Source organism: Canis lupus, chromosome 3 (assembly GCF_048164855.1).
Source record: "Canis lupus baileyi chromosome 3, mCanLup2.hap1, whole genome shotgun sequence".
In the NCBI taxonomy this organism is placed as follows: Eukaryota; Metazoa; Chordata; class Mammalia; order Carnivora; family Canidae; genus Canis; species Canis lupus.
In genome coordinates this window covers 48927480-48939810 of record NC_132840.1, presented here as the reverse complement: position 1 = coordinate 48939810, position 12331 = coordinate 48927480, and the positions used below count along the sequence as shown (strand labels likewise).

The 12331-nt window shown below is 41.2% G+C and overlaps 1 protein-coding gene and 1 long non-coding RNA gene across 7 annotated transcripts in view; one reads left to right on the top strand and one right to left on the bottom strand.

The window, feature by feature from the left end:
- SPECC1 (sperm antigen with calponin homology and coiled-coil domains 1) overlaps positions 1–12331 on the bottom strand; it is a 280020-nt gene that overhangs the window by 177998 nt on the left and 89691 nt on the right. The window lies entirely within an intron of this gene.
- LOC140630548 (uncharacterized) overlaps positions 1–12331 on the top strand; it is a 56994-nt gene that overhangs the window by 22335 nt on the left and 22328 nt on the right. The window lies entirely within an intron of this gene.

The following is a 12331-nucleotide window of genomic DNA, read 5'->3' as shown; positions in this document are numbered from 1 at the left end:
GTTTCCTTCTTCCTTCACCTGAGCACAAAAGATAGGACCTCACGCCTCAATGGTATCCTCTACAATGGAATCGCTTTTCGATTCTAATTCTGGACACAGACTTCCCTCTGTAAAGGATGATCCTAGAAGAATCACTAGATGTATGTGGTAAGTTTTGCAAGTTCATAAAAGGGGAACCACCTGAGAAACCCAGGTAAACATGCACCTGTGAAATAAAGTTATTGAAAGAAATAGGAAATTTTTAGGAAATCTTTAATGTGCATTCTCAGTGAAAGTCAAGGAGCTTTTTATAGCTTCGAAGCTAGAGCAAGAAGTCATGAAGAAGAAATAATTTGAGATCAGAGAAATTAGGCTAAAGATTAAAAACACAATAGCTGAAGTAAAGAAATGCAAAGCAAAGCGTAGGAGGTGGTAAACTTTAAGAAATCAGAAGATGGGGGCTGCTGAGTGGTACAGTCAATTAAGCCTCTGACTCTTGGTTTCCACTCAGGTCATGATATCAGGGTCCTAGAATCCAGCCCTACTTCAGGCTCCACTCTCAGCACAGACTCTGCTTGAGATTCTCTCTCCCTCTGCTCTTTCTGCCTGTGCTCACTCTCTCTCTTGCAAATAATTTTTTTTTGCAAATAAATAAATCTTAAGGAAGAAAAAGAAATCAGAAGATGAATGAAAGTCATCAAAGAATCAAAGAAAATATATGATGTGGAAGATATACCCAGAAGACCAAACATACACATATGTGAATCTCCTGAGGGAGAGTCCAGGTTAAAAAAAAAAAATCAAAGTAATAACAGAGCATCTGGAGGACATTTACTCAATCCATCACCAACCCTATTACCAACCCCGAGCAAAACAGAAAGGAGAGAACTAAACATGCAAACATTATCTCAAGCAAACGTTCTGCATCCTATTTAATAGCAAAGACATCGTAAAATGAAAACATGGACATCACTAACATTTAATACAACTTGGGTTGGGTTTCCCACACAATATAGCAGAAATCAGAAATAAAAGACATAACTACTGGATGTCACTCACCATCATAGAAATGCAAACAAAAACTATAATGAGATATCAACCTCACACTAGTCAGAATGGGTGAAATCAATAACACAAGAAACAACACGTGTTAGCGAGGATGTGGTGAAAAAGGAACCCTCTTGCACTGTTGTCAGGAATGCAAACTGGTGCAGCCACTGCGGAAAACAGTACAGAGGCTCCTCAAAAAGTGAAACATAGAACTACCCTACAATCCAGGAATTGTACTAGGTATTTACTAAAAAAATAAACACTAATTCAAAGGGATATATGCACCCCTATGTTCATAGCAGCATTATTTACAAGAGCCAAACTATGGAAGCAGTCCAAGTGTCCATCAACTAATGAATGGATAAAGATGTGGTGTATATATGTGAGGGAATATTACTCAGCCATAAGAAAGAAGGAAATCTTGCCATTTGCAATGACATGGATGGAGCTGGAGAGTATAATGCTAAGTGAAATAAGTCAGAGAAAGACAAATGCCATATGATTTCACTCATATGCAGAATTTAAGAAATGAAATAAACAAAGGGAGGAGAGAAAGAGAGAGAGAGAGAGAGAGAGAAGCAAACCAAGAAACAAACTCTTAATTCTAGAGAACAAACCACCGGTGGTCACCAGAGAGGAGGTGAGTCAGGAGGATAGGCGACATAGGTGATGGGGGTTAAGAATACACTTATCATGATAAGCGCTGGGTAATGTACAGAATTGCTGAATTACTATATTGTGCCCGTGAAACTAATATAACACCTTATGTTAACTACACTGGGATTAAAATGAAAAACTTAACAACAATGACAACAAAAGGTACAATTACTGGAATGGAGGAGACAAAAAGCATTGATATCTGCAGCTGATATAATCGTCCACTTAGTATTCTAACTCATGAGAATCAATGGGAAACCATTCATAAAAGGAAACCACTAGTACCAGTGAGGGAGGGAGGGAGTTACAAATTAAATACTAGGAAATTTCTACTTAAAAAAATACAACGAGGGGCGCCTGAGTGGCTCAGTCAGTTAAGCATCTGACTCTTGATTTCAGCTCAGGTCATGATCTCAGGGTCTGGGATTGAGCCCCACATCAGGCTTCATGCTCAGTGGGGAGTCTGCTTGAGGATTCTCTCTCTCCCTCTCCCTCTGCCTCTCCTCTCCCTCCCATGCACATTCTTTCTCTCTAATAAATAAATCTTTTAAAAAAAAGTACCATGAGTGCTTACGTCAGCACAGCACATTCTAAAATTAGAATGACAGAGAAGTTAGTATGGAAGGTGACACACAAATTTATGAAGCATTCCATATTAATAAAATGACTAAGGAGGGGCACCTGGCTGGCTCAGTCAGTTAGAGCATGTGACTCTTGATCTTGGGGTGGTGGGTTCAAGTCCCATGTTGGGCCTAGAGCTTACTTAACAAAATGACTAAGGAGTCCCATGCACATAGTATTAAAAGTATAAAACTTAGACATAAATTCAACAATGAGAGGAGGAAGTGGAGGGGGAGAAAAAGAAAACCAAGCTTTATTGAAAGACAAAAAGGAAATCTCGGAGAAATGGAGAGACACCCACATTTCTGAATAGAAAGATTATAAAAATGTCAATATTTTGGGGGGAAATTCAGGGAAAGCTCCCACCTCTGTGAACCACAAGCTCCAAAAAAGAACCCAGGGGCACCAACAAGCCCAAACCAGCTCTCCACCTTTTATTTCGGTGCTAGGGAAGAAGGAAACCCTTGGCCCAACTCCAAAGCCCTGACTGACCACACACTCCTGGGACATGCAGGGAACCACTGTAGGTACCATCAGGCAAAGAATCCAGGGCTTTATTGACATTAGTACCAAGTTCAAAGCCTCCTCACACCAGGGTTACTCCAGGCACTGCTGGAAGTTAAAATTCATTCCTGGTCCCTCGATGATGAAGGGATAAAGAGAATGTGGTACTTACACACAAGAGAATATTATTCAGCCTTTAAAAGGAAGGTAGTTTTAGATGAACCATGAAGACATGCTAAGTGAAATGAGCTGGTCACAGAAGGACAAATACTGTATGATTCTCTTTACATGAGTTTTCGAAAGGAGCCAGACTCTTCCCTGCATGGAGGCAGAGTAGAACAGTGGCTGCTGGGGGCTGGGAAGAAGGGGAAATGAGAGTTGCTGTTTAGTGGGTGGGGTTTCAATCATGCAAGATACAACAGCTCCAGGGGAGACTGGGTGGCTCAGGGATTGAGCTTCTGCCTTTGGCTCAGGGAGTGATCCCGGGGTCCTGGGATCAAGTTCTGCATCGGGCTCCCCATAGGGGGCCTGGTTCTCCCTCTGCCCATGTCTCTGCCTCTCTGTGTGTCTCTCATGAATAAATAAATAAAATCTTAAAACAAACAAACAAACAAACAAAAAAACCCCAGGTCCAGAGATCTGCCATACAAAATGGTGCCCATAGCTAACAATACCGGATTTGTTAAGGTGGTAGGGGTCATGTTAAGTGTTCTTACCAGAAGAAAAAAGTGAACTTAAATGTAGAAAAAGATAGAAGAAAAATGAAAATTCTGAATCTACAGTATTAATTTTTTTAACCACAAAACATACTCATCAATGATCCATATAGTATTACGGAAAAAAAAAAAACAACAAACCAAAACAAAACGCAAAACCTCATTCCTGGCATTCTGTGATTGTGCAGGCTGTCATCCCCAAACAGACGCGGTGCCCCCTCCTCCGCCCTCAACAACCGCAGGACCCCTGAGAACTCCCGGTGGAAATCGGCGCACCCCTAATTCTGAGCCTCATTTCTGAATGTCCTATCACTTCTGAGGCTGAATGATGCCCCCAGCTTCCTTTTCCAGCTGGTCTGTTCTTTTCTCACATTTCCAGATCCTACGGGCCAGGAGCTGGTGTGGGTGTCCTCCCCACCCCAAACTGTCACTTTCCAACTGTCTCTCCTCCATCCTGCCAAAGGCCCCCATCCATCTCTGAAGTCCATGCTGTGGAACCCAACATCCTCTTCCCTTCGTAGTCATCCACTGACCACCCTTCACCCCAATTTCTCAAGACCCTCACATCCCGGCTCATGAAGCAATCTCCCTGTATGCGGGCCTAACCTACCCACTCTCTGGCCTCTTATTCCCGAGACCTCCATCATCCTTCTACCTCCACTCTCATGCCAGCAAGCCAACCCATACCATAGTTTCTCGGGCTGTTTTCTCATTGGCAAGTTCCAGTCTCAATATGTACTAAGCTTGACCTTGCATAGTCTGCTTAATTTCCCTGATCTAGAAAATGGCAAGGAGAGTGATGATCCTGTGTCCTAGGGTTATTGTGGAGACTTAAGGAGATAATACTTATCAAGTCCTTAGAACAGTGGTGAGCACACAGCGTGCAAGAATGTGAGCTATGGATGGTAATTCCATTAATAGACGAAGATGATGGGGGAAGAAAACAGGTTCCCCAACCCTGGCAAAGATTATGGCAGAGGGAAGAATTCAGACTGGGTGTGATTTTAGGAACACTGCCAGACCCACTTGAGCCTGTTCCTTCGTATGTAACATGGCAATAAGAACATCCACCTTCTGTGTTAGAGGAATTAGTGCCTTCCCATGTCAAAGAGGACAAGCATCTTAGATCGTGGAGCCTAAGCTACTCTGGGTCTGATGCATGTAACTGAGGACACGAACGCCTTTCTGGAAGCGAGCCTGCTTTGACGCTGGAATCACGGCTGCTTCGTCCTCTGGGATGTCTGAGATTCCGTGAGCATTATCACAGAGTTTGGCCAAGGTGCAACTGGCACTGAATATTCCATTTACTTAACTCTGAGAAAACACTGATACCAATTTAAAATAATGCATTCTTTTAATTCCCACACGTGCTATGTTTAGAACCGTCTAAATGAACACTTTTGTAAGTAGGGCCAGTTTTTATCATGTTCATCCATGGGTACCTCCTCCTGGACAAGCGCTGTGTCCAGAAGGGACACGTGTACCTGTCAGATCTCAGCTCACTTGCCCCACAGACATTGTGAGCAGAAATCTGACCCTACGTCTACCTCAAACCTACTGGGAGAATCAGCAATCCCACTCTGAGCTATAAAACCCAAAGGATCAGGAGCAGGGACTCAGACAGCTATTTACATACCAATGGTTGTAGTAACATTATTCACAGCATCCAAGAGGTGAAAATGACACAGATATCCATTGATGGATGAATGGATAAACAAAGTGTGGTACATGCATACAACGTAATAGTATCCAGCATTAATAATATTAATGGTATCCAACATGGAAGGACCTTGAGGAGGTTATGCTGAGTGAAAGAAGTCAGACACTAAAGACTGCCTGATTCCACATATGTGAAGTTCCCAGGACAGGCAAATTCATCGAGGCTGAAAGTAGAATGGTGGTTGCCAGGGGCTAGGGGAGGAAGGAGCAAGGGTTAGTGTTGAACGGGGTAGAGTTTCAGCTGTGCAAAAAAGAAGTGCTCTATGGGTGGATGGTAGAGATGGCCATGCAACAGTGTGAATGTGTTTGATGCCCCACTGAGCTGTGCACTTAGAAAGAAATGCTTAAGATGAGGGGCGCCTAGGTGGTTCAGTCCTTCAAGTGTCCAACTCTTGATTTCAGCTCAGGTCATGATCTCAGGGTTGTGAGATCGAGTCCTGTGTTGGGCTATGGGCTGAAAGTGGTGCCCGCTTAAGACTCTCTCTGCCTCTCCCTCTCCCTCTCCCCATTCTTGTGATCTCTCTCTCTCTCTCTTAAAAAAAAAAGTTTAAAATGATCATTTTTATGTCATGTGTGTTTACCACAATTAAAAATAACCCATCAGAAGAGTTGAGGGCTGTTGACTCCACCTTCAAAATACACCCAGAGCCTGACACCTGCTCCCAGCTCCACAGCTACCACCCAGCCCAGGCCACCTCCTTCCCAGCCTGGGCTCCCACTTCATTCATCCTTGCTCAGCAAGCAGCCAAGGACTCCCTTCAGAATGAAGTCAGATCATGTCACTCTTCTGTTCCTTGGCCTTTCTGTCCTGGTCTTCCCGCTGCTGTCCTCCTCGGGTCACCCCTTTTTACCCCGCTGACTTCATCACCTCTTCCAAGCAGGTCTATGTGGTTCTGTGAACACAGGCATCTCTGTCCTGCTCACTGACGATTCCTTTTTCCTAGAACAGTGCTGGGCACATAGTAGGCACTCAAAAATATTTGTTGAATTTAACAAATGATTAAAAGGAGGATTGCTTCTCACGTCTGGTAGTTACACCTTTGGGCAGAATGCGGGCTCCTAGCGGCAGAGTTTTGATAAGGCTGCCATCTAGTGGCTGGATTCCTCGGTAGCTTTGTGGGCGCTCTCCCAACATTCCCTGGGACCCTGAGGTGAGCACTGGATGTGGTAAGGAGTGAGGCCATGTAATGTTTGTCCTTCTCCAATTGACTTACTTCACTCAGCATAATACCCTCCAGTTTCATCCACATCGAAGCAAATGGTGGGTATTTGTCGTTTCTAATGGCTGAGGAATATTAGTGAAAATATCAGAGAGGGTGACAAAACATGAGAGACACCTAACTCTGGGAAACGAACAAGTGGTAATGGAAAGGGAGGTGGGCGGGGGGTTGGGGCGACTGGGTGATGGGCACTGAGGAGGGCACTTGGTGGGATGAGCACTGGGTGTTATGCTATATGTTGGCAAATTGAACTCCAAAAAAAATAAAAAAATAAAAAAATAATTTAAAAAAAGGAGGGAGGGATCCCTGGGTGGCGCAGCGGTTTGGCGCCTGCCTTTGGCCCAGGGCGCGATCCTGGAGACCCGGGATCGAATCCCACGTCAGGCTCCCGGTGCATGGAGCCTGCTTCTCCCTCTGCCTGTGTCTCTGCCTCTCTCTCTCTCTGTGACTATCATAAATAAATAAAAATTTAAAAAAAAATAAAAATAAAAAAATAAAAATAAAAAAAGGAGGGAGGCCAACTGCCTACCCGCAAGGGACCACTCGGTTCTCTAAATCAACTCCTAAAGGTGAGATGAGATATGCACAATGGGAGGAAAGGAAGAAGGACACGTCCGGGCTGTAATGCAGACAGGTTAAATAACACTGATCTTGAGGATCAGTAGGAGCACATATTGAGTGTGGAAGCGCTGGGTGGGCATGCTAGTTACAAAGCCAAACTCGTTTGGCCTTTCTTTTTTTTTTTTTTTTAAGATTTTAAAAAATTTATTTATTCATGAGAGACACAGAGAGAGAGAGAGGCAGAGACACAGGCAGAGGGAGAAGCAGGCTCCTCGCAGGGAGACCAATGCAGGACTCGATTCTGGGACTCCAAGATCACGCCCCAGGGCCAAAGGCAGGGGCTAAACCGCTGAGCCACCCAGGGATCCCCTCGTCTGGCCTTTCTGAAGCCAAATTTCCTGACTTGGATAAAGGACCACATTGTCACTTTTTTTCTCCCAAGATTTTACTTATTTACTTGAGACAGAGAGAAGGGAATGCGCACCCGTGTACACAAGGGGGAGGAGGGTGGTGGAGACACAGAGGGAAAGGGAGAAGCAGACTTCTCGCTGAGCAGGGATGTGGGGCTTGATCCCAGGACCCTGGGATCATGACTTGAGCCAAAGGCAGATGCTTAAATGACTGAGTCACCCAGGCACTCCTAACCAAAGAATTTAAAACATAACACTATATTATAATTTATTTTTTAAAAAGATTTTTATTTATTTATTCATGAGAGACATAGAGAGAGAGGCAGAGACATAGGCAGAGGGAGAAGCAGGCTCCTCACAGGGGCCTGATGCACGACTCAGTCCCAGGACCCCGGGATCACGACCTGAGCCAAAGGCAGATGCTCAACCACTGAGCCACCTAGGCATCCCTATATTATAATTTCATGACAAGATCCTTTTTAAGATTGGTACAGTTGAAAGAAAACACAGATAATACATACCATACATTATAGAAAACCTGTCCCAAAGCCAAAATTTCGAAATCTAAGACTTGAGGGCCATAGAAATAATTCTGTCCCTTAAGAGTCTACATATGATTTATAATTATATCTTTCCTTAAAGAAGAAATCAACTATATCTTTTAACATATAGAGAACTGATGTAAGTCTGGTAAATCCAGCATCCAATGGAGATGCCATTTCTAACACAATTATTCACATCTTTGTCTTCATGGTATGGAGATTTAAAAACCTGCACTTATTACTTGTACCAGTACTTTCCTTTCCTGGTTTCACATGTGTGGAAAAAAAAAAAAAGACAAAATGTGATGCAGTGTTCAAATGATTACCTGACACTCCTGGACATCTGCAGAGGTGGGACACCTCCAGCCCAGAGGCACTGGCTGATGGGCAGCATCACCCACCATGCAGCCCAACAGCTGGCTCATGATGCGTGGGTCTGGATTCACCAAGAGTGAGGCAGTTTGGGGATACATGACAAATGCACAAAAGCGCCAGCTGTCCCAAAGCTGATTAAAACACTGTGGAGGACTGGCTACATTTAAAAATAGATTTCCAGAGACAAAATGTAATTTTCAGATTCAACTCTATTAATCTAAAGGATGTAATTTCATTGTAACAAAGTATGTGGCAAACTGAATTCGAATGGGAATGATAGGAATAATAATTGTATCTTGCATTCCAGTAGCCCATTATAGTTTAGAGAGTACTGTCTTGAGGACATCTCCACATAGCAGGGTAGGGATTTCCTTAATTTGATAAATAAGCACCTGAATGCCCTGGAGGGGGGAGGTGGGAGTGAACCCACCTTAGGAGCCAGTATTAAACCCAAGTCTTTCTCTGGAATTTTGAACATAGGAAGAACATGCTGTGATCAAACAACCAAACAGTTCATTAACAAAAATGGTTAATAAACACTACAAAAGGCAAGTAGATGGGGAAGATTGGTCAAGGCAAAAGAAAAAAGTTTAGATTATAACCTGTATATTATTCTGTTTTTAATTTTTAAAGCACACATGTGTATCTATATGTTTAAAAAATTTCAAACAGGGGGCATCTGGGCGGCTCAGTTAAGTGTCTGACTTTGGATCAGGTCATGATCTCAGGATTCTGGGATTGAGCCCCACTCCCTGCTCAGCGGGGAGTCTGCTTCTCCCTCTCCATCTGCCCCTCCCCTCCACTCCTGTTCTCTCTCTCAAATAAATAAATAAAATCTTAATAAAATTTAAAAAATAAAAAAATTTCAAACAATATAGAAATGAAGGCTCTTTCCCTCACAACTTCCAATTCTGGTAACTCCTCAAAGATAATCATTTTTAATCCCTCCAGAAAAAAAGTTATGATTTCAAATACTAAATTACTGTATATTTTTAAAAATCACAGCAAGCGAGATCATAAGCACCATGTTATTTTCCCCACTTATTAATATACTTTGATCTTTCTCTATGGGTACAATTATGCCACCAACTGTGTACTGATACACACTCAGGTGTTGCCAGTATTTTACTGTTAAAATAATGTTACAACTGTCCACATAGATCATCATCCTCTTTCAAGTAAATCAGTAATATTAAATGCTAAGGAGCAGAAATCCTTGGTTAAAGATTATATGCATTTCAAATCTAGACAGATATTATCAAACTGTCCTTGTACAACAACTATACGTGGAGCGCCAGTTCCCTACGCCCTTAAGAACACCAGAAATAATCAACTGTTTTAGTTTGTTCATCTATGAGAGGAAATAGTATATTAATTCTTGTTTTGATTTACATCTCTTCACTTCTATGTGAGACTTAGCATCTTTCCTAGTACCTGTCTTTATGGTTTAATGTGAACTGCCCTTTTTCTATTCTTTTTTTCTTTTTCTTGTTGATTGATATAAACTCTTTGTAAATAAGCCTTTTGTTACATGTATTGCAAATAACTTCCCTGTTTTTACAAAGCAGTTTTTTATATTCAAAATGAATTTTCATCTTTTTTTTTAAAGATTTTATTTATTCATGAGAGACAGAGAGAGAGAGAGAGAGAGAGAGGCAGAGACATAGGCAGAGGGAAAAGCAGGCTCCATGAGGGAGTCCGACATGGGACTCGATCCCAGGTCTCCAGGATCAGGCCCTGGGCTGAAGTCGGCACTAAACCACTGAGCCACCAGGGCTGCCCAATTTTCATCTTTTCTTATATGGCTTCTGTGTTTGTTTCTACTTAGAAAGGCCCTTCCAAGACCAAGACTACAAATTGACTCTGAGGCTTTCTCTTTCCACATTCAGGGTTTCACTTCATAATACTGAAATCTTGAAATTTATTTTGATGAGAGGAATGAGATAAAGATTTAGCTTTATTTTTTTCCTGAAGACCCAATCAGTCATCATTTTCCAATGAATTATCTATCTTGATAAAAAAAATGCTACTTTTATCCTATACTATCATATTACCCTCGGTGTAATCTGGATTTTCTCCCTTGTTCTGCTCAATTGCATACCTATTCTCCAGTTCCAAGATGCTTAAACTTAGCCCCTTGATTACTGTGTTTTAGAAATATTCTGGTTATTCTAGAATATTTAGTCTTTGAGATCAGAGCTTATCAACAGAGGCATTATTAAGACTTTGGGCTGGACAATTCTTTATTGTGGGGGGGCTGTCCTATGTGTTGTAGGATGTTCAGCAGCATCCCTGACCTCTACCCACTAGATGTCAGTAGCACCCCCCTTATTATGACAAAAATGTCCCTAGACAATGCCAGTTGTTCTTTGGATTAGGGTGGAAGGCAAAAAGGCCCCCAGTTGAGAACCACTGTTTTTGATAAATCCAATATCACTTTACTAGGGTTTGCACTCCAAATCAATTCCCACTGATATCTTAACTGAGATGAAGATAAAGTCATAGAATAATTTAGACAATGTTACTATATTTAAGATATACTTCTTATTATATTAATATATTTATATATAATTATACTTATATATTATTATTATATTTGATCTTCCTACTCAAGAACGATGGATGTCCTTCTACTTATTTACATCTTCTTCAGTGTCCTTCAAGAGAGTTTTAAGATTTAAAAAAAAATACAGGTTTTTGTAATATTAACTTTATTCCTTGGTATTTTACCTTTTACATTCCTTTATAAATGGGATCATTTCTTGTATTATTTATCTCTTCTAACCAGTTACTGATAAGAAAGCTATTTATATTTGATATTCTATAACCAACCACACACTTAAATCCTGTTGTATCTAACAGATCTGCAGGACATTCTAAGTTCTTTCTAATGCCACAATTTTCAGGAAATTTTAAGCATTTTTCTAAGCATACAATGTTATCCTCTGCAGAAAATCATTTTGTTTCTTCATTTCCAATATTTCTGTAGCTAGAGCTCTCCTGTCTCACTGCTTTGGCTAATGCTTGCAGAAAAATTTAGATGACAGTGGTAATGATGGGCAATCTTGAATCATTCTTGACTTTAGTGGCATACTTCCAAGATTTCACCCTTGAGAACAGCCCTGGCTTTGGCTTGAGATACATATATTGTATCCCACTAGAGAAGTATCTCTACATTTATAGTATATCCAAAGTTTGTTTTTAAATCAGGAAGTGCTAATTTTGCCAAGCGTGTCTTCCATCTCTATTGAGATGACCAATGGTTCTCCTCTGGTCTATTAATGTTGTGAAACAGATTATATTCCTAAATTTCCAAATACTAACACATTCTTGGAAAGCATAAGTCCACTCGGTTGCTATCTACACTCTTACTCTTTTAATTTTTTGTTGAATTCTATTTGCTTGTATTTCAATTCCACATTTTTACATCAATATTTGAGAGTGAGATGATTCTGTCTTTTTTTTTTTTTTTTTTTTAGCGGTGCTGTTAACTTTTGGAATTAATGTTTAGGTTGGCATGATAAAAAAAAGTTCTACTTTCATTTGTTGTATTTTTAAAACCAAAAGTCTGTATTTAGTATGAAACCAGTCTTTAAAATAGTATAACCATTGTATAGAAATATGAGGCCCTGGGCAGCCCGGGTGGCGCAGCGGTTTAGTGCCTGCCTTTGGTCCAGGGCGTGATCCTGGAGACCAGGGATCGAGTCCCACATCGGGCTCCCTGCATGAAGCCTGCTTCTCCCTCTGCCTGTGTCTCTGCCTCTCTCTCTCTCTCTCTCTCTCTGTCTCTTATGAATAAATAAATAAAATCTTTAAAGAAAAAAAAGAAATATGAGGCCCTTACATCCAAAAAAAAAAAAAGTCACATATATTCTTTGTAGATTCAACTGTTTGAAAATTGAATAAATTAAAATATACCTTTAAAAGCTAATCTGGATTGTGGTGTTTGTGCAGAATGCAGAAATCATAAGAATACC